General features: G+C 42.4%; 1 protein-coding gene across 23 annotated transcripts in view; it reads right to left on the bottom strand.

The window, feature by feature from the left end:
- The window catches only part of TENM3 (teneurin transmembrane protein 3), a 2,371,016-nt gene that overhangs the window by 767,527 nt on the left and 1,575,904 nt on the right, over positions 1-27,585 (bottom strand). For all 23 annotated transcript variants that reach the window (XM_053252610.1, XM_053252608.1, XM_053252605.1 and 20 more), the window contains one exon: positions 14,139-14,214. The gene's annotated coding sequence lies outside the window, so the exon portion shown is untranslated. The remainder of the gene's footprint in view (positions 1-14,138; positions 14,215-27,585) is intronic.

Raw genomic sequence — 27,585 nt, 5'->3', positions numbered from 1 at the left:
TGTTTACTCTCAATGCATCTTTTTAAAAACTGTAATGTTCAGCTGTATCTGTGATGTTCTGCAGGCCATGTCTGATTTCTTTGAAAACGTTCTTCCTTTTGCCTGCTTCCTTTGCTTTGCCTCCAACATATTGGATGCTTTTGTGTTGCAAAACTTACACTGTACTTCAGTAACAAAAGTGGATTTTCACAAGGGGGCCACCTTCTCAGCAGCTACTGGGATGGGATATTTTGCAGTGAGGGCATTAGGAGATGCACAGCTTCAGGTGGAGCAGGTGGAGGATTGTGACTAGGTAGGAACAAGAGGTATATAGAGGGCAGACATTTTACTTTTTTGTTTGGTGGTGGGGCAGCTGCCCCATGATGATGTCCCTGGGGAGGTCACTTCTGTGGTAGCTGTTGGGAAAGCGGGTGGGGCCCCATTAGTCAACATGGTGCAGCTTGTGGAAAATCAACCAGGGAGCCAGTGATCTACTGGGCTCAGATGATGTGCCTGGGGAAGTTTGGAATGGCTCAGTTCTGCATTTTCTTCAGGACTTGGACAAGAGACTGGGGACATTGAAGTGGCAGCCCATGATGGGTACACAAGATTGGTTGTTTTTATTTATTATTATTATTATTATTATTATTATTATTATTATTATTATTATTATTATTACTTGTTTACACAGTCAGACCCCAAAGGGCTCACAATCTAAAAGAAACATAAGACAGACACCAGCAACAGTCACTGGAGGTACTGTGCTGGGGGTGGATAGGGCCAGTTACTCTCACCCTGCTAAATAAAGAGAATCACCACATTAAAAGGTGCCTGTTTGTCAAGTTAGCAGGGGTGCACCCCTTTTAGCAGGTGCAGCAGGGAGTGGGCCCACTGAGGTTATGAAGGTCCTTGCCAAATATGGGATATGGAGCTTCCTTTTATAGTGACAAGTGGAAGTCACAGTGGCAGTAGGTGCCATGATAATGGGCTAGGCCATCCCTCCTGCTGTTGAGGGGTGTGTGTTTGCCTTTGAAGGCACTGTCTAGAGCAGGCATCCCCAAACTGCGGCCCTCCAGATGTTGCTGAACTACAACTTCCAGCATTCCCAGCCACAAAAAATAGTGTCTAGGGATGCTGGGAGTTGTAGTTCAGCAACACCTGGAGGGCCGCAGTTTGGGGATGCCTGGTCTAGAGCAACACCTAATATAGTCCTAGTGACAGCTTTCAGCCAGATGAGTCATCCCCAGGAGAGAGGAGGGAGGGAGAGGAGTGCCAGGCAGCAATATTCCCTCCTCCTCTTCTTGTGACTGGCTGGCTACGTGCTCAGGCTCAGCCTACCGCTCCCTCAGCTTGTTTGTCAGGCCCGTTAGTGAAGGAAATTCTGATTGATGCCCAGTGACAGAATTTCCTTAACTGCTGATCCTGACAGGCAGCAAGCTTTGCCTAAGTACCTAACAAGCCAGTCACGAGGAGAGAAGGGAGGGAGGAATGGAGCCAGGCCAGAGGTATGCTGTCCATGGAGCCCTAGTCTGAAGGTTCCAGAGTGTGGGAGGAAGTCACAGTGTAGATTCAGGAGATTTTTTAAGCTTGATTCCAGAGCAGATTAATTTGGTTTCTAATTTTTTGTCACCAGTACTGCCATTTCCTGGTGGGTGTCACAATTCTTAGTTTCTGCATATTAAAGACATAGGGAGTAGGGGAAAGAGAGGACAGTGGACAGAGCCTCATTTCTTGTTCCAGGGCCCACTCTATCTGGGCTACCCAGGGTCAGCACAGTTGGGTCAGAAGGACTCCCAGTTCCCCAGATGACCAGGGATCCCTCTTCTACCCAGGCCTCAGTTACAAGCAAACAGAATACCTCAATTTAGGAGATATTGGTGTTACCTGAAACAGATTTATAAATGTTTTCCAAATTATATGTTGAATTAATATGAAAAGTCCACAGTTACTGAGCTATTTGTTGGAGGCGATGTTACAGTTACCAGTACCTATTACCAGTACATATTATTTTGCAATGAGAAGCTGAGCCAGCATGGTGTAGTGGTTAGAGTGCTGGACCAGGACCGGGGAGACCCGCGTTCAAATCCCCATTCAGCCATAATACTAGCTGGGTGACTCTGGGCCAGTCACTTCTCTCAGCCTAGCCCACTTCACAGGGTTGTTGTGAAAGAGAAACTTAAGTATGTAGTACACTGCTCTGGGCTCCTTGGAGGAAGAGCGGGATATAAATGTAATAATAATAATAATAATAATAATAATAATAGTAGTAGTAGTAGTAGTAGTAGTCAACAACAAACAGCAAGTGCCGCCTTTGTAAAGAAGCAGATGAAACCGTGGACCACCTAATCAGCTGTTGTAAAAAGATTGCACAGACTGACTACAAACAAAGGCATGACAAAGTAGCAGGGATGATACACTGGAACATCTGCAAAAAATACAAGCTACCTGTAGCCAAAAATTGGTGGGACCATAAAACTGAAAAAATTGAAGAAAATGAAGATGCAAAAATATTATGGGACTTCTGACTACAAACAGACAAACATCTGCCCCACAATACACCAGATATAACTGTAGTCGAGAAGAAAGAAAAACAAGTCAAAATAATCGACATAGCAATACCAGGGGACAGCAGAATAGAAGAAAAAGAAATAGAAAAAAAATCACCAAATACAAAGATCTACAAATTGAAATTGAAAGGCTGTGGCAGAAGAAGACCAAAATAATCCCAGTGGTAACTGGCGCCCTGGGTGCAGTCCCAAAAGACCTTGAAGAGCACCTCAACAACATAGGGGCCATAGAAATCACCATCAGCCAATTACAAAAAGCAACTTTACTGGGAACAGCCTATATTCTGCGACGATATCTATAACAATTGACAATAAAATTCTGGCATCCCAGGTCCTTGGGAAGGACTCGATGTCTGGATAAAACAAACCAGTCAATAACACCTGTCTGACTGTGTAAATAAAATATAATAATAATAATAATACTTTGAACCCCTTAGGCAAAAGGAATGGGTTGTTCCTTCCAAAAGCATTTATAGTGTCTTTGACGGGGCTGTCTTAATTTTTGTGGGCAGAGAGCTCCATCAGCTCCATCAGAACCAGCTGCACTGCAGCACATGGCTGCCATGAGCATAGGACTCTGGGTGACCACCCTCTAGTTGCCTTTTGAAACAGGTTATCTGGAAGTAAGAGTCGCATGGTCTAGACATATCTGAAGATTTATTATTGAATGATTGTTATTGCACTATGCACGCGCACGATGCTTTACTAAGTGATACAAAAAGGAAGGACAGGTCCCTGCCCCCAGGAACTTACAAGATACATTTTGAAATGGGGAGATGATGACAACAAAAAGAGAGGACTGCAGGGAGGTCACCAAGAGATGGATGCTGACAGTGTATTTCTGTGGACAATTGCAGAGCCTAAACAGCATACAAATACTTTTTACTTAAGAGTAAGTTTCCCTACAAAGTAAGTAAGTTTCCCTATACCTACAAATATTAGAATAGTTTGGACAATGGTTTTCCCCGTGACACTCTATGGATGCGAAAGCTGGACTTTGAAGAAGCAGGATAGAAAAAGTATTGACGCTTTTGAACTTTGGTGCTGTAAAAGACTTTTGAGGATACCATGGAAAAACCCAGCTCCCTTGAGAAGTCCATAATACTGGGAAAAGTTGAAGGAAAGAGAAGAAGACGACCAGTAGCAAGGTGGATGAACTCGATTACAACAGCCATGAATGCACCACTGAGAGACCTTAAAGGCCAAGTTGAAGACAGATCATCCTGGAGAGAATCTATCTATATGGTCACTAGAAGTTGACACCGACTTGACGACACTTACTCACTCACTCACTCAAATTTCCCTGCTGAATTCTGTGGAACTCCCCAGTTACTGACCTTGTACTCATGTTTGCTCAAGCCACATTATACAATAGCGCTTACTCCCAGGAAGTGTGCGGATAATTCTAGCCTTGGTATTATAAGTAATCTGTGAGATTTATCACATACTGTACGTTTTTAACGTGTAGTGCAATTCTGTGCAAGCTAACTTGCAAGTAGGGATTTGCCTGAACCTCAGTTCTAAGCGCGGGTTGAGTACTTTGAGCAAAAAAAAAAAAGGGGAACTTTAAGAAAAAGGAGAGCAGGTGTTTATTTGCTCTCCACCGCCCCTTCTAGTTTCCTGGAGGTTTTACACATGGGGTTTATACCCCAAATCTTATTCGGGAGAGTGTGTATGTGTTCACACACCAGCCAAACTTACCCCGAACTCCCAATGAGATCCTTGGACCCACTCCACACACAAATTGGGCTTTGTGGTGCGAATTCTAACTTATCTCGATGTATGTCCAGGTTTTTAAATGCTGTTTTTAAGCTACTTTTCCTGAAAACCTCGGAGCAAACAGGGAGAGGCACTGATGTAAAATCATTAGCATGATAAGAACATGCTCTCTTTGCAAATGCATATCGATCTCTGCAGGGAACTCTCTCTCCCCCCCTCCTCCCATTGGCTAGGAAGGAAAACACTGTCACCTGCCATGCATACTTGTTTCTAGAGTAAACTGTGAGCAGAGGGGAGAGGCTGCTTCCCTCAATGCCAAGAGTGTACTTTGCAGTGGATTTGATCCACATTTAATCCAAAGCCTGAAGCCAAGTGCGAATAACTCCCAGCTGGAGTGGCACTGGTTCCAAAAAGCCCCATGGCACCATCAGCACACACACGGCATCCATGTCCCCTTTTAATTCCCCCCTTTTAATTTTCCCTCAAAGTGCTCAAACCATGCTTCAAACTACAATTTGTGTTGGAAGTGAAGGACTTTGCGCTGTCTCTTGCCTTAAAGACAGTGGAGGACAGACTAGTGAGTCAGAGGGTTAGAGGGTCAAGACATTGGTCATCCCTTCTCTACTGCTCTGACACTATCCCTTTGGAATGTAGATTGCTAATCTTAGGGAGTTCCTTCCTTCCTCTCCTCCTTCTCTTCCTGTTCCTTCTACCTTGCAACATGCAAGCAGCTCTTCCCTCTACCGTGTGTGCAGAGATGCAGAATCCATCTGCATCCAGCTAGCTAGCTAGATTTGAGATCCTAACTGCTCACTTTCCTATTTAGAATGGAGTTCTTTAATAAATGCCATATATATTGATTTGAAATGATGAACTGGCTCCAAGTTACTTTACTCTCAGCATACACGCATGCCTAACTAAATCCGCTGTGTTGTCCCTCTGTGCACTCTGCTATAATGAAAAAGGGATTCTCTTACCAACTGTTTGGGCATATCCCTACTTGCAAGTAAATCACACAATTCAGTGGGGCTTGCTTACAGGAACATAGGAAACTGAGCCAAATCATCTAGCTCAGTATTGTCATTCTTGGCTGGCAGTTTTCAGGAAGGAGCCTTTTCCAGCCTACTTGGGAGGTAGGATTGAACCTGGGACCTTATGTATGCAAAGCAAATGCTTTACTCCTACTCCTACTACTACTTCTTATATACTGCTTTTCAATAGAAGCTTCCAAAGCAGGCTACACAGAAGGAAGAAAAAAAAAAAAGGTTCCCTATCCCCAAAGGGATCACAGTCTAAAAAGAAACATAAGATAGACACCAGCAACAGCCACTGGAAGGATGCTACGCTGGGCTTGGATAGGACCAGTTGCTCTCTCCAGGCTAAATAAAAGAGAAGCAGTACTTTAAAAGGTGCCTCTTTGCTCAGTTAGCAGGAACTATGCTCTACCACTGAGACAGTCCCATCCCAAGCATGTGTGCTCTCCGCTACTGTTCAGAGGTCCCAAAGTGCCTACTTTTCCTGCACACCTACAATGGATATTTTAGGTTATGCTTTTCCTCCACACCTACAATGAATATTTTTAGAGCTCCAATTAGGCTACAAATGTTTCTCTATACACTGAAATTATTAGTTTATTTATTTTGTTGAAATTGTTTCCTTCTTTTGGAAGAAAGGAAGATTTCTCTACCTTTAGAAAAATGTGTATGTGTGCACATCCGTCCGTGTGTGCATGTGTTTTCTTCACATTTGGGAATTTGGTTCTTTCAACTAAATGGACATATTGAGGCTATTCACACGAGTGTGCAAAACCAGGCTAAGGGAGCCCAGCCCAGTTTTGCACACTTGTGTGAACCACTGGTATGACGCCCAATCCTGGTGGCTACATGGTGGTAAACCCGTCTATTGAGCCACCTAGTTAACTGAGGTTGAGGGAGCGAGCTCTCACTTAACCTCCTTTTAAAAACTGTGTGTCAGTTGCAGCTGGAACACTCGGGGGGGGGGAGGGGGAATCCCAGTAACGCACTGTGTACTTGCACAGTGCATTATTTGGGCTCTGGGTGGTGGGGCAACGTGCGGCGGCATGTCCTGACACCCTGACCCTGGGAGCTGAAGAGGAAGACGCTGGTCATCTGGGCGGGTGATCAACCCACCCAGGGACAAAGTGGAGATCATTTGCAGGGAAGGTAGGCTAAACCCACCTTCCCCACATCCCGTCCACGAGCTCTTCTCACCGATCGTGAGAAGAGCTCTATTATTTAGAAGCTCTTAGAGTCACATCAGTAAAGTCTGTTTTCTCCAGCATGCGATAACATAAGCCATTTGTGAATAATGTAAATCCACTTGCTCACATACTGCACATTACAATGCAGGCAGGCAGAGCACTACCTGTCCTCCTGTGTCTGTGTAAACAACGTTCATGGAGTCGTGCCCATGGCAGCTCAGCTGCACAGAAAGTTGCACAAATGCAGTTATGCAATGGGACACCCGCTGGAAAGAATGTGCAGTGTGTGAACCATTGTTCACACTCTTATATATCTATAGCTCTTCTAGAAAAAATATTATGCAATGAGCAATTTCCAAACCACCATCTTTAGTTGAGATGAAAACAACTCATGTTGTGGGGAAAATTGCTCTTCATTCATTTTACTCTGTGATCAATGAGGCTTAAGATATTAATCACCCTTTAGACCCCCTCCTCTACTTCTGCAACTGACGGGGTGCTGGATTACTCTGGCCTAACTATCCCATGTTGAAGTCACGTTTTCCTGAACCAAAGCTTCGAGGTTGCAAAGTATGTTATCATCCCGATCATAACCCTGTTGTGCCAAAACAGGTCAGAATTTTTACTTTCTCTTCTGTGAATCATGCTTTGGGGGGGGGGGCAAATACCTTAATATGCATGAAGCCTTGTTCTGTTTTGCATTGATAGGAAGAAATGGAGTGCAGCAACTGTGGTTTGGCCACACAAACAATGGCGGCCATTGTAACAGGAACCTATGTGAAGGTGGGTGTGTATGTTTGTAGGCAAGCAAATAACAGCACATAGGAACAAGGGAAAAAGTGCTTTTGTTATATGCCTTTATGTTTGGCAGATGTAAGCTAACTTTCTATTCCGGAGTTTTATGAAAAGAAATGATTGTATTAGTTTTGTTAGGAGGCAGCATATGCAAGTAACTCCCTCTCTTTCCAAAAGGGGTAGACAGTTATGAATAGTTATCTTTCAATGTGCCTCTCATAGGAGCACTAGAACATTCAAATCTATACATTAGCTATTAAAGTCTAAATGCTAACCCTGGAAAAATGCACTGTAAGAGAAGAGCAATTTTCAAATAACTGACAAGAGACAAGTTTGAACAGAGGATACTTAAAGGTTGACATGCTTTATTATAGTGGTAGACACACAGATTGCTGCTTTTCTGAAGAAACAAATAGAGCCCAGACCAAATGTTAGGAAAACTGAAAGAATGTGATCAACAATGCACTTCAGTAGAAAGGAGTACTGCTTTTGTATATCACATAGAGTTGTATTTTTTATAGCAGAAAGCCCACACAATTGATTATGTTTCCAGTGTAGGGTGCTAGAAATCAGGTACAATAGTACCTATTAGCAATAACAGGAGCTCTTCACCGAATCCATTGCACATTGTGGACAATTCAACCTAAGGAGAGTATGAGTTAATGTATCCTTTTCAAGATGTACAGGAATACAGCACACTTTAGATAAGAAAAGAAGGAATAGCATATTCCATTTAACATATAATTTTGGCTGCAATCCTATAGAGGTTTATTGTGGAGTTAGCACCACTGTACTTCTTGGTTGACAATTTCTGCAGCTTTAGCAGTGCATAGCAAGAGCTCCAGCCTTACAGGGAGCCAGGATCTTAGCTGCATTGCAGCACTGCTCTTCAGTCCAGCCTGTGGGGAGGGGAATCGGGAATTGATTTTCACTTCTCTCCCGGCCTGTAAAAACCCTGTTCACTGCCAGAAATATGTCTCTACTGGCAGCATGACCCTCAGGCACATATTCCTAGCAGAGAACAGCACTTTTGCAGGGAGGGGAGAGAATCAAAAATAGATCTCCCACCCTTCACTGGGCTGTGCAGCAATATTATAATGCAGCTAGTGAGGCTCATGAGCAGTGTGCAGAGCCTGGGAGGGTTCAGCAGGGAGAACGGGCTTAGCCGCAGATGATCAGTCGTGAAGCCCTGGGCGGCCGGATTGGCTGCTCACACGACTACCAGCTCCATCCAGCCTGGCCCCCAGAAATCCCAGGATGCCCTGTGCAAGTGTGTGGGACATTCTGGGGGGACCCCAGAGGCCAGAAGGCTTGTTGTTGCATCCCGGTCAGGGGTCTATTTGTGTGTCATCACACACTGCGACAGCACACTATAAAAAAATAATAATTAACAGAGCGCTTGCTCCGTTAAGCTCATTTAAGGGGAGGGGGGATTAGGCAGGCTAGCCACAGTGGAACTACCAGGCTAACCTGCGAGCCCAGTGGTTCCGACGATCACTAGAAAGCAGGCTAGGCTCCCTTAGCCCGCTTTCTAGTGATTGTGGGAATAAGCTCAGTGTCTTGGCTTCCTGCTCTAGCTCTACCCTCATAAAGATGTGGAGAATGTGGGACTTAGGTCTAAGTAAACAAGCACTGCATTACACTGTCTACATATTTTTCAGATATAGATTAGTCACGTCTTAGTACTTCTAAGATTTTTTCATGATATAGTTTGCTATTAGAATAAGCCTCCATAAAAATTTCTAAGGATAATTAAAGAAGAAATCTGTAAAACAAATCTAGACCCATTTCAAACTGGCTTTAGAGGGGTTATGGGGTTGAGACGGCCTTGGTCATAGATTACCTTCACCAGGGAATTGACAGAGGGAATGCCACTCTCCTAGGTGTTTTTTTTAAATTAAAAAAAAATTTCAGTGGCTTACAATAGCACTGACCATGGTATCTTTCTGGATTGCCTGAGGAATTTGGGGATAGGAGGCACTGTTTTACAGTGGTTCCACTCCTATGTTTCAGGTAGATGTCAGATGGTGGCTCCTGGTGACAGTTGCTTTTCAAAACGGGAGTTACTATATGGATCCCCTCAGGGCTTCATTCTGTTACCAATGCATTTTAACATCTACATGAAACCGCAGGGTGAAGTCATCAGGGTATATGGTGCTGGGTGATATCATTATGTTGATGGCACCCAAATATATTTCTCCTTGTCATCAATATCAGGAAATTTTAATGTGTTTTTATTTATTGAGATTTTTATCCGTTTTATGAATTTTAACTGTTTTATATTGTTTTGATATTATGTCTTAACTTGTACACCACCTGGAGATTTCTATATCAGGAGGTATAGAAATTCATTCATTCAATCAATCTATCAACCAACCAACCAATCACATCAACCCCTTGAATGCCTGCCTCCAGGCAGTAATGGGTTATATGACAGATAATAAATTGAAGTTAAATCCAAGCAAGATGGAGATGCTTATTGTTAGGGATCGTAAACTGCAAGATGGGACAGAACTTCATGTTCTGGAGAAGGTTACACTCCTGCAGATAGAACAGGTTCATAGCTTGTGGACTATCTAAGCAATTTAAACCAAATTAGGTACAGTTGCAGTGAATGACACATAGGGACACCTCAATGGCATAGTTTTTGATGATGTCATCTACCCCAATCCAAGATGGCAGATGCGTAAACTTTTAGGGCTAACTTGTGAACTGCCTAACAGTGGTACTCCAGCTAGTAACCTCCAGGTTGGACTACCACAATGTGCTCTATGTAGGGCTGCCTCTGTATGTAGTTTGGAAACTTGTGTTAGTTAAAAATGCAGCAGCCAGATTGGTCTATGCAGTTTCCTGGAGAGATCACATTATGCCTATTTTTAAACAGTCACACTGGCTGCCAATATGTTTCTGGGCAAAGTACAAAGTGCTAGTTATTACCTTAAAGCCCTGAATGGCTTAGGTCCAGTTACCTGAGAGAGAACCTTTCTTTAAAAGATCCCTACTGCTCATTTAGATCATCGGGGGTGGGCGAGGTCCGTCTTTGAGTGTCTATCAACTGGTGGCAACCTGGGATCAGGACTTCTCAGTTTTCGCCCCTAGGGTGTGGAACGCCCTCCCCATGGATATTAGTGTATTATCTTCCTTGCAGGCCTTCAGGAGAGCCTTAAAGACATATCTTTTTAACCTGGCATTTAATGGTATCTAATTTTAATTTTAATGAGTTTTAATCTGCTTTAAATGTTTTCTGATTTTAATTATTTTATTATGTGTTTTGGATTTTAATGTAAACTGCCCTGGGCCACTTTAGGAGGGGCAGTATGTAAATTGAACGAACAAACAAACAAATGCAAATAATTAAACTTTCCATTTTCTGAACTGGTATAAGGTTTGCTACATGCTGAATACACAATATGGATAACTTACACTGTACATAGAATTTATTTATTTATTTTAAAAAACCCTGTCAATTTCTTTCAAAACTGTAGGCTGGTTTTGTCTAAGTGTTATTCACACTTATTTCCCTAAAAGTCTATTTATCATTTCTCTCTTGGTTCCCAATGGTAAAAAATAATAGTAAGTACCTGAGAGGATTATTTACAACCCCCCTAATGATTAATGCAGTTGTATGCAACACTTAAAACACAGTTCTATTCTCTGCCAACCTTTTTGTATACCCACACTTCAATAAGTTAGCACTCCTCCATCTGCTTATGTATTTTGAAAGATAGGTTAAAATAGAAAATTAAGCTTTTCACATTTAAATTTATTATTGAGAGTTTAACTAAATGCAGCCTGAGTATTTATATGAGCATTAGTCTGTATGCATGTGCTATACTTCCTTTTTTCTTTCCATCAAAAAGCAGGTAGTTTGTCCTGAATCTGCAAGGTGCTTTAAAAATATTTCTTTAAAATAAACAGACCTTGCAGTGTGAAGTAAGGGTCTAATGTTGTGGAGAGCATCACCAGAAAGAAATATTAGGGAGGCCAAAGTAGTGGCAATGTCGATTCTGCAGGAGCAAATCAGTATTACATATTAAACTTCTCCAAAGAGTAACATCTTTCTATTCGATGTTAATGTTTTGTTAGCGTATTATTTGGAAGTAAGATTCAGTGATTTAAATTTTACATCTGGATGATGATGAGGATGATGATGATGATGGATATACCACTTTTCAGTGAAAAAGTTTTCAAAGCTCTTAATATTTACTTATTTAGAGAAGATGATGATGATGATGATGATGATAATGTTTAGGGATGTGTGAAACGTTTTGGATACAAAACGTTTTGTACCCGAAACAGCCCGTCTGGGGTGTTTTGTAGACAAAATGAAACACCCATTTTCCAGATCTGAAAGTTTTGTATACACAACAAAATGTCCCTGTTTTGGCTACAAAACATTTTGTTGTTTTGGACCTCCATTTTGTGGCTATCTCTAAGTCAGTCTCCATTTTGTGTTTGACATCTCTTTGAATTTCCCGCCCTTCCAGCCTTCTGATCGGTGACCCAAAGCATGGGTTGACCTGCTGATGATTCCCTGCTTGTTCCCCATTGGCTCTTTTGCCTCTTGCCTCTCTTTACAGACCCCACATTGGCCAGGGGAAAGGTCGAAGAAGGGGCAAGGGGGGGAGTTCAAGGAGGGGGTTTCAATTCATTCAGTGTTAGTAGTTGCCATTCTGCTTTTCTGCCTCAGAGAGAGAGAGAGAGAGAGAGAGAGAGAGAGAGAGAGAGAGAGAGAGAGAGAACTAGTTTGCAGCATTGCATGCCTCAAGTTGCCATGATGCCATGCCATTGCCTATGCCTGCCTTGTTGCCAGCCTGAGCCCAGCTTGCTATGGCTACAGCATGCCAGCCTGGGAATGGATTTAGGGGCAGAAGAGTGGGTTGGGTGGTAGTTCCCCATTGGGTGCCTGCCAGGATGCCACAACCCAGATTCCAAAGGAATAGGGCAAAGGGTTGATTATTTGTGATTTGTTGATGTTTACGCATCTTTAAGATTTACCCCATAGGGAATAATGGAGGTTTCAGCAGCCCATAACTCCACTTGGGGGGCACCAGGGTAGCCCAGAGTGAGTGGTGGTATAGTGCACATAGGGTGCCAACCACCCCCTGAGTTGCTAACCCATGAGGTGCTGGGTTCTATTGTTTCTGAGGTGTTCTGAGTGTAGATTTTGTGGTAGCATATGAGATTTTCAATCACAAACCATGAATCCACTCTCATATGCTACCAGAGAATCTACACTCAAAACATCTCAGAAACAACAGAACCCAGTACCCCATGGGTTACCAAGCCATGGGGGAGGTTGGCACCCTATGTGCTCTGTACCACCACTCGCCCTGGGCCACCCCGGTGCCCCCAAGTGCAGTTATGGGGCTGCTGAAACCTTCATCATTGTCAATGGGGAAGAACCTTCAAGATTAAATTAAGAACCTTAAAAATTAAACTCCATTAAGTCTTTAAAAACCAGCCCTCTGCCCAATTCCTTTGAAATAATTCTGGCAGCTTCCTTGCCCCAGCTGGGCACTACCACCCACCCTACTCTGCTCTGGGCCACCCCTTTCCCCCTGATGTACATTTTAGCAGTAGAATGCATTTTAATAGAATACGAAAATCCCCATTATTTCACAATCAGTTTTAAAATAATTCTTTCTTAAAGGAACGGGTGAGAGAGGTTACTAACAGAATCCTATTTATTATTTTTTTAAGGTTCAAAAGTTTGATATTTACTTGATCTTGGTAACCCCTGAGAAAACTCAATGAGTTACAGCAGTGTATATAGGTATAGCAGTGTATAGCAATGAGGTATAGTAGTGTATAACCATGTACAGCTGCAGTTTTCTGTGGCTGCTATATAAATGCTGCTCTGAAGATTGAAGACTTGAGGAGAACTCGATTGCCACCAAATAAAATATTTCTAGGTCATGGCCAATTAAAGATAAACATAATTTGGTGGCTTTTTAATTTTAGAATTGTGGGTACTGAGAAAGCTGCAGAATTTTAATGTATGACAGGCCCTGATATATATATCTGCTGGGAAGTTGTGTAAATATGGGACTGCTCTTAATAAAATCAGATCATAATAATGTTTATTCATTTGTCCTATTCTATTCTTATCATAATTCTCTTTCTTCATAATATTAAGAGGGAAAAAGTTGGGGAAACAAGAAGGAAAAGATGCATGCAAACGAGGGAAAGCAGGAAAGAAAAAACATGCTGTGGCTAAAGTGACTAGAATAAATAGTTTGACTTCAACAAACACAAAATGGAAGGAACTTTCTATGAATGTGTCTTTCCTATAAATATACATGTATTATCCATCTGTTCTACTCTGACCCAATTCAGAGAATATTTTCTCAAACCATTATTTGTATAAATATATTTGTTCCACCCAGAATAGCATCCACTCAAGATTTTAGGTCTATGCAGACTCATGGGGTTGGAAGGAGTAATCCATTCCAGCCTTACTGATGGAAAAATATTTAAAATTTTAAAGAACCAGCAGACATTTAAAAAAACCAGACATGGTAGAGAACTCAGAAAATGTTTAAATTCCTAAGCAGAAACATCAAGACTCCCCCGCCCCCAGGCCTGCCCAATTCCTTGCCCTAAAGCATCTTCACCAGATGTGCACTCAGCCTTTCTTTAAAGGCATCTGAGGATGGAGAATCTACGGCCTGTTGTTAGATCATGATTACAATAAAAACCAGGCAGTAAGAAAAGTAAAGTAGAGAAAAACAATACTTTAATTCATAAACAAAACCAAATTGGTGTGGCAATGTTGACAAATTTATTATTCAACTATTATCACTGAAAACAATGGGGCTTGGAATAATCTCATACCATGAAACATTTTGACTTACCTTTTCTCTTTTCAAAGAATCCGTGTTTCCTCCGTATGACAAAATGTACTCCAATAGGTGCAGATGATTTGATAATCTGTAAGGGACGTATATTACAAAACAGGAAGTTATCAAGGCATTTTGTAAAATTTTCATGTATATTTTTAACATGTATCATAATGGATAGTATCCTACATTAGCATTTTTACTAATGCACTGTTGTGTGAGAATATTTCTTCTTTAAAATACACTTGCCCATTGTCTGAGGTAGGTTTCTGGCTGCTTTACATGCCTTTCTATATTATTCAGCACTTATACAATGTGTCTAAAATATTTTATAGGCACACAAAATGCATTATCATGAACTCAACCCCTAGTGATTACATTCAACAAAATGGAAAGAATGTTCCATGAATGTGAGTGCCCTATAAATATACATTTTTATCTGTCTTTTTTACTCTGATCCAATTCAGAGGATGTTTTCTCAGACATTAATTTGTATAAATATATTTGTTCCACCCAGTATTCAAAAGACAAGGTCTTAAATGGGACAGTAAAAGACCTAATTATTATGGCTCCAAGCTTGGGTAGATGTTCTGTTCAGTGGCAAGAGGGAACAAATGAAATGAGTATTCAGATTATTACAAATGCATTGTTCACAAGCTTTACTGCTACAGCTACAAATATGTATACACCACTTTTCAACAATATTTCCCAAAGTTGTTTATATAGAAAAATAATAAAGAAGATAGAAAATAGGGGGGGGGGGAGAATGCTTCTATATAAACAGTACCTAGCTTTAAAACAGTATCTGAAGGTGCACTGAGAAATGTAAGTTGACACAGCCAAGGTCACACAAAACCTAAAACCCTCTTTTTGGCTTGCAGAAGGATACCCAGCCTTACCCCAGCTTTCTGTTCATCCTTCTCTATTTTTCTTAAAAGCAGCTGTGAGTGCCCCTGAATTGGACTGGGATTGCAGGAGGAAAACACTTTCCCCACACGCAATGTTCCAAACCAAAATGCCACCTAAAGCTGCCATTTTGCTTGCAGCAGGAACACCTTATCCAGCAGGCCAAAGAGAAACTTTGATAGGATCATTTAAAACAAGAAAACAGTAGGCCCTTTCTCATGAGCAGTGAGAAGGTGTTACTAGCTGAGCTTATTCTGCCTGGCTCCCAGAAGCCTCCCTGTTTACAGCTGCATCTCCAGGCTTGTAGATTGCATTTTTGCTGTGCTCAGGAGCTGCACCGCAATGTGAGTTCCCAGTTTATGTTATACATGGGGACAAGTTGTTTGGCTGGCAGTGGACTGGTCACCCCTAGATCTGGACTGCAAGTAAAACAAATTGCAAAGGGGATTAGCTTCACGCTGCCTCTCCCTACATAGCAGCCCAGCTAAGCAGACTCCAGAACTAGCTATTGTGAGTTTTCTGGTATCTGAAGTCATTTTGGACTGTGGATGAATTCTCAAACTCCCCTCATCCCCTCACAAGAGATATAACACCTGTTGCTAATTAAGCAAAGGATAGGAAGGGGAAGCAGATAAGACAAGTGCAACAGCAGTCTCCATCACAAAAGGGGTGAGTCAGTGATATCACTTTGAAAGTGTGTCTATCAAAACTTTTGAAATAATTATTGGGAGAGTCAGTCCCAGCACAGGATATTCTTTGACACACCTGTATACTCTAGTTTTCATTACAACCAGCCTTGCATACAATAGGCTATTCACGTCCTATCCTACCCAGCAAGGACGATCAGATGCAATGCATTCCATGCCAGCCCATCCAGGCTCTTCTATTCAGCAAAATATGACAAAAGAAATATGCATCCAAGGCACGTTTTGGGATATAAGTATCCCTGACTCAATGACCCAGTGTGTTTCCCTTTCCATCCTACTGGGGACTCCATCATGTGCTTCCTTGTGCTTTCCACTGGGACTCCACTGCTACATGTATTCTGTTCTCCATTGGGGCCACCCGAGCTGAAATCACTACCTGCCTGGCCAATTCACTGCCCTCACACCAAGGCTCAGTTCATTGTGCCTGGCTTTATATTGGTCTCACAAACAAAAGCAGGGATTACAACAAATAACAGGAAGCAACCCGAAAATAAGTGATCAAAAAACCTCCTAAACCAAGAGGAACAATGGTAGAATGGATAATCTACTAAGAGTAATGTCCTGATGTCACAGATGACCATGCAAGCTGCTCATAATAAATGTAATCACTATTCATCCTTAATTGTTCTTCAGTAATAAATATATATAAAATACAAAGTAATAATATTAACAAATCAAGAATATAGTAATCATACAAAATCTTTACTAGTAACAAATAATAATGAAATAGAAGCAGGTAGCACAGTGGAGTCTACAGAACACCAGAATAACTGTGTTTGAATAGTCATATAATAGAAGCAAGTGGCATGATAAAGTCTACCACAAAGTCTCTGTGTTTGCCAAGCTGAATCAAATCATTGATGAAAAACAGAAGCTGTGATGTGGTGGATGGAAAGGAACAGTAACGGCCGTTTCAAACTTTCTTCAGATTGTTCCTGTAAGAAATTCACAGCTGATAAGAAGTCCAAAGGCATGCTGCTTTGTGAAAATCTTGCAAACCCACAGAAGGTGCAAGAGATATAAACCCATGTTTCTTTGTGAAGATCTCGCATGCTTACAGAAGGTCCATAGCGTGGTCTATGGTCCCCCTGCTGTTGGCCTCACATTGGAAATCTCCTTATGAGGACCCCACTAACTCTTTCAACATTTCTGCTCCCACTTTATCTCCCTGGATGGATGCTTGTCTCCAGCTGCCTGAGTCGGATCTTTGTGAGGACAGGTGCCACATGGCACCGACACATGAACTGGGTTAAGGGTGTTCTTGTGCCCTTAACTGGCTAACAGGCAGGCGTTTTGGGCGGCTTTGCTGCCGAGATGCTGTAGGCAAGTGCATGGCTGCTGGTGGTTGTCACACACAACCAAACTTTAGCCAAGCTGCCTTAGCTGTGCATGAAAATAGCCTCAGTGTGAGGAATGGGAAAAATTCATCCCCTTTTCCAGTGCCACAGCCCTGACAATTTGGTAGACCCTACAGTTGCTTTTAAGAAAAAGAAAAAAAAAACTTGGGGAGATTGAGTTAGAGCCATCAGCAGTATGGCAAGGATACGATATTTCCAGCAGTTTATTTCACTGTGCTGTTGGGTGGAGATTGTTGGGGAAACAGTGGCAGGCACAATGCTTCCAGTGCTGGGACAGGATTGCTTCTATTTCTGCTGCTTTAGTGGCAAACAAAATGAATTCCTGATGTGCTAACCAGGACAGGGAAATGGGGCACCTTAGTTCTATGCTAAGGTCTCCTTAAAACCTGAAGTTGGCACCAGGCTAAGTGGCTGACATCCAGAGCAGCGAGAGGCTGCATCCTTGCAGCCAGAGTCTTCCTTTTCAGCAGAGCTTGTGCATATGAGAGAGTGGGAAAGATTTTCATGGCTCTCCCCTGCCTCTGTAAGTCTTCTTTACCTTCCAGAAATATGTCCCTGAGGGTTGCATATAACTGCCCTCTGGATGTAAGCTAGTGCTGCGCCAAGAACAATTTGTTATAGGGCAGCAAACAAATTATGTTTTTATTTATTTATTTATTTTTACATTTTATATCCCACTTTTCCTCCAAGGAGCCCATACTTAGGTTTCTCCTCACAACAACCCTGTGAAGTAGGTTAGGCTGAGAGAGAAGTGACTAGCCCAGAGTCACCCACCTAGTTTCATAGCTGAATGAGGATTTGAACTCGGATCTCCCTGGTCCTAGTCCAGCACTCTAGCCACTATACCATGCTGGCAAAGTTTGTTTGTTTGTTTGAACAACTGGCAGAAATTCAAAAGGTGAAGTTTCCCCCACCACTGCATCTCCAATCAGATTAATTAATTAATTAATTAATTATATTTGTATACCACCCAAACCACAAGTCTCTGGGTGGTTTACAACAAAACCATACAAACAAAAAGGTTAAAACATTACAATAATTTAAAATTTAAAACAATGTTAAGACTATTAAAAACCATCAAATTATTTAAACAGTATCTAATTAACAGCCTGGGTTAATAAATGTGTCTTGACTGCCTTTTTAAAAGTTGTAAGAGATGGAGGGAGGCTCTTCTTTCAGCAGGAAGAGCGTTCCAAAGCCTTGGCGCAGCAATGGAGAAGGTCCATCTCAGAGTAGCCAACAGACATGCTGGTGGCAACTGCAGATGAACCTTTCTTGATGATCTCAATGGACAGGTGGGGCTCATAGCGGAGAAGATGTTCTCTTAAATATCCAGGGCCTAAGCTGTTTAGGACTTTACAGGTTATAACCAAGACTTTGTATTTTGCCTGGAAACATATCGGCATCTTTTAAGATATGGTCTTTCCAAGATGACCCAGAGACCAACCTGGCTGCCGCATTCTGGACCAACTGCAGTTTCTGGACTATATATAAAGGCAGCCCCACATAGATCACATTGCAGTAGTCAAGTCTGGAGGTGACCAGAAGATGTACTACTGTTCTGAGATCATTTATCTCAAGAAACAGATGCAGCTGGCATATCAACCCAAGCTGATAGAAGGTACTTCTGGCCACTTCATCAACCTGGGACACCAGGGAGAGGTTTGTGTCCAGAAGTACCCCCAGACTCTTTTCATTCTGCAGAAGTGTGACCCCATACAGAAAAGGGAGATCAAAATAATCTCCTGAGTTCCAACCCCACATAATAAGTACCTCCATCTTATCTAGGCTCATATTATGAATTTTCTCTGCACGTATGATTCCAGTCTAATGGTTGTGTACTTTTTATAAAGAATAGCAGTCTAGACATTTTCCTTTTATCTTTAGGAGCAAGTGCTTTGGAAATGAGTCAGCTTGTACTTTCTGACTGACAAAAGTTTGGTCATTAATGCTTCAAACTTCATATTGCTCTCATGAAAACATTTGTTTCCTTGCAAACTTAAAATACATTCCTTTTGGACTTACTACCTACAATTTCCTGAGACATTGTTGAAATATCAGATTAAGAAGAAATGTAACTGTAGACTAGCTTTGCTGAACAAGCTAGCACTATGAATAAGTGTTCTCATATCTTACCCAATGAACCTCATTTGAGCCTATTTATCTTTTTAAAATTAAAAACAGGACATCCACTGAAAACTAACACATGTCAGTAAACAATGGCCCTGGCTCAGATTATGGAAAAACACAACATTTTAAGTAACAAAGATGTCATCATATAAAGCATACATGCCACTTCAAGGGTGCAGTCCAAATTCCACTGAAGTTAATGGCAAATCCTCCATTGATTTTAATGGATAATATCCTTAATGAATGAGAATATTTTTATGGCAGATTGTTCCGTGCTCTATGTCCCCCCCCCCTTTTAAGTTCAGTGGGATTAGGGGTAAAACCTGCTGAGATGCAACCTTCCATTTACAGTGTGTCAACGATCTGTCACATACACTTAAAATAATTGGTATCATATGACAGGGTAACATTAAAGAACTGTCCTCCCTGTGATATAATCTATGGGCACCTGTTCAAAATATATACATGATAATCAAGACACTGTGCCTTTTTTCTTTCCAACACAACTTGGCATTAATTAAATCGATTGAAGTCAAAATTTCATACAGTGTGTACTACTTCTAGTGGCTACTTTGCATAATACTACTTACACTTAAATCCTAAAGTTTGCAATATAGCTTTCTGAATATTATAACAGAAAATAATGAAGACAAAAAGAATGCAAAAACACAAACAGGTCGTTTAATAATATTCAGTATCTGCTTTATAAATGTTTATAATAACATATTGACAAATGAGAATTTAAATAGAATATAAACACTTTGTTTTTTAAATTAATATGAGATAAGGCCAGATTCCTTTCTGTTTTTAGTAGCAATTCAAAAAAGTTCAATAAAAGCAAAACCAGAGATCACACTGAATCCCTGAAAATTACAATAGTGCTTAAACAAAAGTTTTTAAAAGAACAGTAATATGAAGGAAATATGCTTCTTCAAGAAAGGACATACATGTTATTTAGCCGTTTCTTTGTCTGTCTACCCATCCCCTATTTTCATGTACCACTACCACCCAAGACAACCCTACATGCTTTACAGATAAGTGTATGCTGAGGTGCATGTGTTTGCTGGCAAGTCTGGGGGGTTTGCTGGCAAGCCCCCCCCCCCGGCAGTAGCAATCTCTCTAGTTTTAAACAACAACAACAACAAAAATCACCTGATCCCCCAGCCCTGAAAGATGTCCCACGCATGAAAATGTCAAGCAATAGAGACTGTCAGGCAATAGAGATTGGGGCTAGGAAACTTGCAGTATGGCAGCAAGAATGCAATTGTATAGGTTAGCCTGGAAAGGAGTTAGTGGACAGAAAAGGTGGGAACATCTAAGGATAGAGAGGATTTCCAAGGTGGGAAAATCTAGTAATTATAAATCTTTGTTGACAGATTAAGGGTGCTGCTATTTAGGTAAAAGTACCACAGAAAATGGTTCTATTACATCAAATAGAGTTGAATTTCTGGAAGGTTGCTCTGATTTTATTTTAGGGTGTTGATCAATCTTCAAGGAATTTCCTTTTGTCCTGAAATCTTTGTTTGTGTAAATAGAAACTTAGTTTCATTTAGGATTGAAGAACCTTGAGGGTGGGCTCTGCTTTTCCTAAGCTTACTGTATAGAGTCTTTGTTGCAAGACTTTTTAGATCTAAAATGGAAGCTTTCAATCAGGCTTGCTTTCTGCAACAGTATGGCTTCTGGTGAATGCCAAGTTCCAAGTAGGGGAGATGTTCATGTTTTAAACCACTGGAGGTCCCAATTGAGATCAGAATTACCTGTAAAGGTAGGAATTTTTTTTTTGCACTGTGTGCCTTTACTCTGTGTGTCAGATTTTCAACCGCCACCCTGAAACTCGTGTGGGTTCCTGAAGGTGTGTTAGAAACAAATGACAAATTTGGAGTTCTATAATAGAACTTTGGAGGGAACAGGCCCAGATAAAGGGTTAAACACCAACTACCTTCATGTTCTAGTCTCAATTCATATCAGGCCCTCATGTAGCTGTTACTAGGCCAATGCTGGTCTGGCAAACTAGCAGGACCAGCATGCCCTATGTTAGGCATTGTTGGAGGGGGTTCCACAACATGGCAGAGATCTTCTGACATTTGGAAGCTCCCCAGTGGCATTTCAGAATCTTCAGATCTCCAAAGTGTCTGTCAGCTCCCACACCCATGGCTCTGCATTGCACTGTTTTCATTGCCCTCTCCTCCTCCTCTTTAACTTCTACTGAGTGACGGTAGGGGCAGGCTGTCTTGCTTGCTCTTCACTCAACCAACCGCCTTGCCCTCTAATACTTGATTTTAAAGCAACTTCTACTACCATCCACTTTAGCTCTTCTTCTAGGTGCCTGAGTGATTCAGGTAATCCCAAAAGAAGATGAGCCATTCAGGAACCTAGTAGGACAGCTTTTATTATAGGACTCTCAGAAATCCTACTCAGGGCCACCCAGTGTCCTAAAATGAAAGCTATGTGTCTGAGTGACCCAGCTGCTTCTGGGATTATGTGGGCCACTCAGGCACCAGGAAGGGAGATCTAAACAAAAAGAAGTTGCTTTAACATCAAGCCTCAGCTGGCAAGGCAGCTGATTGAGTGCTTCCTCCAGACCAAGCCTCCCTTCCTCCTGCCAGAGAAAGCAAGGCAGCCTGTCCACTCCCCCAGTTATAGGTAAGGAGGGGAGGACTTTTGGAATCCAACATTTCAAGCATAGTGTTATCTTAAAGGGAAAGCTACCACTAAATTAGATAACAATATATTTAATGCCACACCTATTTTGGCCCTTCATTAAGAAACAGGAGAAAAGAGTTTCCCTTTACTTCCAACCTACAAGGCACAGTCATTCTGGAGCCTACAGGAACTCCTGTCTTCTCCCCACAAGCCTTAGTTAAGACTGAGCCAAATGGTGAGATTTGGCTAGCTGAGACTGTGACTAGATATATTTTGTAGATAATAATCAACCACAAGTAGCAACTTAAATTTTTTTTTAAAAAAATGTGTGTCCATATGGTTCCTTCCACCAACTGTTGCAAGCTAAATACCTGTGAATGACAAATGGTAAGGAATGTTTATATTTGGGCATCTATTCAGTAAATGTCTTCACACCCACTCTCCAAATCTTTGAATCTATTGTTATGAGACAATAATTGTCAACCAAATTATGTTAAAACTCCAATCTTTTGTTAAACATGGGTTTAAAGTACCAGCATATTGATTAAAAGTATGTCAGTCCTTCTAAAATCATAATTGCAACTGCATTCTTTGATATTCCACTTAACACCTAAACAATTTATATTTTATAGACTTAAAATGCAGTATCACAAAGTGCTTATGAGAAAAACTGTTGGATGCAACTTATTTATATTTAAATTAAAATTGGAATAATATTTGGGAGAAAGTGGGATTAATTAAAATCTGTGCATACTTTTAGGATATTTGAGTATGCAATCTCATTAATGGTGACACAATCAAGATAAAGGGTGAGAGGATGTGCCTGGTCATGGTTGTCTCTTATTCCCAGCTTGGTGAGTGAAACTGCATACCCATGGTTACACTGCTTTGATGCTTCTCCCCCGCTCCCTCTGTTCATCTCCCCTAATCCATTTTTGGATGTTTCATTGGGCTTCAGCCATTTCTTCTCCAGTTTGTCAGACTTCCTCTTAGGCTATCAATTGATCCATGTCAAGCAGTCAGTCAATTTATTTGTGTAATCAAGGGTTAGGGTTAGGGTTAAAACAACATTAAAAAAAAACCAGAATAAAATTATCCTCAATTAAATTAAAGAATTCCCCTGACAATCTACATAATTTCGAGACACAAAAAGAGCTAACTTAATTTTATTTTTTTCTGAACATCTTATTTTCTTTATTTATATTATATTCCGTCCTTAATCCTAAGATCCCAGGGCAGTTAACAAGATAAAAACAATTCAATAAATAAACAATTCAATAAAAGCATAATAACATAACAAATACAGCTAAAAGTTTAAAAAGAGCAAACTAATTGGCTCCCTTATCATATAACTGTGTTTTATGATTGAGCCACTGTCATCTAGAGTTGTTGCTGTTTTGGGGGTCCTGAGGGCAAATGGAGGAAGGTCTGAAGTGGACCAAGGAAGCCAAATGCCACTGCTTGCCTAACCCCATACTGGGCATGATGGATTTGTCCCACTTCTTGCTGGACTCAAGGCAGGAAAAGGACCAGTCACGATTGGCTGAGAGACAGAAAGGAGGCAGAGCCGAGCAGCATATATTCCGCTGGTGCTCCTCTAGTCATCATTCAGCTGGAAAACAGCATCTGGGCCAAGCAGGGCCTCTTCTGGTTTGCATTTGGTTGGGTGGCCAAAGGCAGTGGTGCACCTAGGTCATTTTGCTGCTGCAAGGCCCCCCTTAAAATAAAACCTGCCTGACTGAATGCACCCCTGGAGACTGTGGCTGGCAGGCAAGAGATTGGCCTTGGGGGGAAGGCTCCCTCTCCTGCCTGTAGGTGGGTGTGGGAGGGGGTCAGAAGCACGTGGGGTCACTATGGCAACAGGTGGCCAATAAACTCTGTTCATTCATTGCCTCCTTCACACCTCGCCTGCCTGCCCACCAACTCCAGGAGGCGCAGCAAGGGGAGGGGTTTCGCTCTACCCTTTTCCCAGTGGGACTATCCTTGGAGGGTGCCCGGCTGGGCTTGGCTGCCCCAATGAGCTCCGGCCAGGAAGCTGCTGGGATGTGGCTAAGCCTGAGGAGTCTCCCAAGTGGTTGGCCTCGCTCTTGGGGCAGGTGGGTGGATGAGCCTTTTTGGAAGCATGCCTTGCTTGCTTGCTGTCCCGCAATGGGAGAGGCCCAGTGGGAGAGCAGCAGCAGCAGCAGCAGCAGCCATGAGTCCTGCAAGGAACCTCTGAAAGCGCCTTTTGAAGAGGCAACTTGCCTCCAGACGTAATGGCGGCAGCAGGCCAGCAGCATCACGCAGGAAGGAGTGGCAGCAAGCCTATGGGGAGGCCCCCCAGAACATTTGGAGGCCTCTCCAGAGACAGGAGGCCATGGATCAGATCCCCAAGTTCTGTGGGAAAGAGCTCCTATGGCCACAGGCAGGCAAAGAGAGGCAGCTTAAAATTCTACATTGCTTAATTAGTAATTGTTATTCCTGTGTGTATGTTATGATGTTTCTTCCACCCAGCTCTGTTGTTTTGCTTTTGATTTTTAACTGCTGGTCATTAACTGTAATAAAGTTTCATTCATTTATTCATTCCACATTGCTTAAACAGGGGCTCCCTGGGTTGCATTTGGAGTGGCCAGGCGCATGCAGAGTACTGCTTTAGAAGCTATCTTAAATGGTTTCTAACCAGTTTGGCTGAGCAGAACACAGACACCGCAGGTGACAGACAGCCCCCACAGACACCAGGGTAGGTTCTACCCTCTGGTCTACCCAGGAGGGTTGCCCAGGCAGTTGCTTTCTCAGGTGGTTGTGGCTAGTTGGGCTTCTGGCACCCCCCCAGCCTATTTCACCTCATGGGTTCCATGTTCACATATGGCGAGGTGCACCATGGCTGGGACAGTCCACATGGCCACTGGGCTGTGGCCCTACTAACTATGGAACTACCCTTATGGTGGTTTCTGGACAGCAGAGATATCTGCTGTCTAGCAACCCCTCTTGTAGTATTGATTGGATCACTTTCAGTTAGTTACTTCTGAAGATGTGGACAAACTGCTTCAGACTGTACGCCCCATCGCCTGCTCTCTTGACCCTTGCCCAACTTGGCTTATTTCATCTGGCAGTCATATCATCAGAGAGGGTCTGGTAAATATTGTAAATGCTTCTCTGAGAGAGGGCAGGATGCCTCCTTGTCTTAAGGAGGCTATTATTAAACGTTATTTGAATAAACCTGCATTGGATTCCTCAGAGTTAGCTAATTACAGACCTGTTTCTAATCTTCCTTGGTTGGACAAGGTGACTGTTGCTTCTCAGCTCCAGGCAGTTTTGAATGACACAGATTATTTAGATCCTTTCCAAACTGACTTTGGGTTGAGATTACCTTGGTCGCCTTGATGGATGATCTCCATTTGGAGATTGAAAGAGGGAGTGTGACTCTGCTGATCCTTTTGGATCTCTCGGTGTCTTTCAATACCATTAACCATGGTATTCTGCTGGGTTGCTTGAAGGAGGTGGGATTGGGTGGCACTGTTTTACAGTGGTTCCAGTCCTACCTCTCTGGCAGATTCCAGATGGTTTCACTTGGAGACCAGTGCTCTGAAAAGCAAGAGCTAAAGTGTGGGGCTCCACAACTCCATACTGTCTCCAATGCTTTTTAACATCTACATGAAACCTCTGGGAGAGATCATCAGGAAGTTTGGTCTGGGATGCTATCAATATGCTGATGACACCTAGATCTATTTTTCCATACCAGCTTCATCAGGAAATTGCATGACCCCCCCAAGTGCCTGCCTGGTGGTGATATTGGGCTGGATAACAGGCTGAAGTTGAATCCAAACAAGACGGAGGTGCTGTCTGTAGGGGGACGGAATCTGAGAGATGGTTTAGATCTGCCTGTTCTGGATGTGGTTACACTCCACCTAAAAGATCAGGTTCATAGTCTGGGAGTGCTCCTGTATCCCAAACTCTCCTTGGTTTCTCAGGTTGAGGCTGTGGCAAGGAGTGCTTTTTATCAGCTTCAGCTGATATGCCAGATATTTCCATTTCTGGAGACAAATGACCTTAAAATGATGGTACATATGCTGGTAACCTCTAGGCTTGACTACTGTACTGTACTCTATGTGGGGCTGCCTTTGAACATAGTTCGGAAACTACAATTGGTACCGAATGTGGCAGCCAGATTGGTCTCTGAGTTTACCCGAAGGGACCATATAACAACACCAATTTAAAAAGAACTGCACTGGCTGCTGAAATACAAAGTGCTGGTTATTACCTATAAGGCCCTTAACAGCTTAGGTCCAGGGTACTTAAGAGAGTGTCTTCTCTGTCGTGAGCCCTGTCACCTATTAAGATCATCTGGAGATGTCTGACTTTAGGTGCTGCAAACTTCTTTGGTGGCAACTCGGGACCGGGCCTTTTCTGTGGGTGCCCCAGGGCTTTGGAACGTGCTCCCTGCTGAAATAAGAGCCTCTTGTTCTCTGTTTGTTTTTAGGAGGACCCTGAATACATACCTGTTTTCCTAGGCTTTTAACTGAAATCTAATTTTTAATTTTTTTTAAAAAATGTGATTTTTATCTGTTTTATGAATATTACATGTTTTATATTTCATATTATATTCTGATCTTCAAAACACTTGTAGGGAGAGCATCTTTGGCATCGTCTTCTCAGTGGGTTTAAAGCTACTTCCAGTGTTAGGAGTACAACAATGGTGAGTGTTGCACTTGCCCCCCTTCCCGCCACTTCTGCCACGAGTGTGGAATGTGTGAAGGTAAACCTCTGCACCTTGTGTCTGTATCCATAGAGAACTTCAAAGATCAGCAAACAGCCAGAAAGGGCACAGGAGGAAACAGACTGGTTGTATTTTAAAAATCTGCTCTGTTATCATTTAAAGCAGGGGTGTCAAACTGTGGCCCTCCAGCTGCTATTGGCCTACAACTCCCATAATCCCTGGCTACTAGCCACTGTGACTGGGGATGATGGGAGTTGTAGGCCAATAGCAGCTGGAGGGCCACAGTTTGACACCCCTGATATAAAGTGAAGATGCTGTTTGTGGCTTTTCTGAATTTATATAGCCTTTAAAGGTGCATCCAGGTCAGCTGCAAAAGGGACTCATTCTGGAGCAAAAGGGTGCTCCAGTAGCTGCTGGAGTACTGCCCCAGCAGAAGGAGGCAGCTTATTTATTCAGTGGTTTTGCAGGCTCTTCAGGGTTCATGTGCATTCAAGGAACCTGAGGTCTGTTTGGAAGGTATGGACGAGGTATGCCGAACAGGATTCACAAAGAGATGGATCTTGGAAGGTGCTTAAACCCTTTTTTCACTCCCCCCCGCGCCAAAATTGTGGATTTCTGCACTCAGGATTGTCTCTAAGAAGGCCCCCAGTCAGTTCCACCTCATCCATCATATTTTCTTACCCAAGGGGTTATCAGATAATGATGGTATACTAGCTGAGCTGTGCTCAGTGCTATATATGTCATTCAACCAAGCAGTAAGGCTAGTGTGTAGCTGAGCTAGGTCAGCACTAGGCCATCGAGTCTGCCTACTGACTCCTGCCGGTACATCCAACAGATTTCTGCCTACTGAGTTTTCAGTTTGAGGTTCAGTAATATGTGAGCAGGGCGCTTACAATGGGGTACTCCCACTGAAAGTTTCAGCTCTATGTGGTAGTGGCTGCTGAGGGAGCATGCAGGGCTTAGAACCATGGAATATTGCTGGATGACTTCCTGTTTGCTGGCTCAGCCAGTACTAGTCAATG

The sequence above is a fragment of the Hemicordylus capensis genome, chromosome 5, assembly GCF_027244095.1.
Source record: "Hemicordylus capensis ecotype Gifberg chromosome 5, rHemCap1.1.pri, whole genome shotgun sequence".
NCBI classification, from domain to species: Eukaryota; Metazoa; Chordata; class Lepidosauria; order Squamata; family Cordylidae; genus Hemicordylus; species Hemicordylus capensis.
The sequence above is the reverse complement of the archived record's forward strand: the minus strand, read 5'-3'. Positions and strand labels throughout refer to the sequence as shown.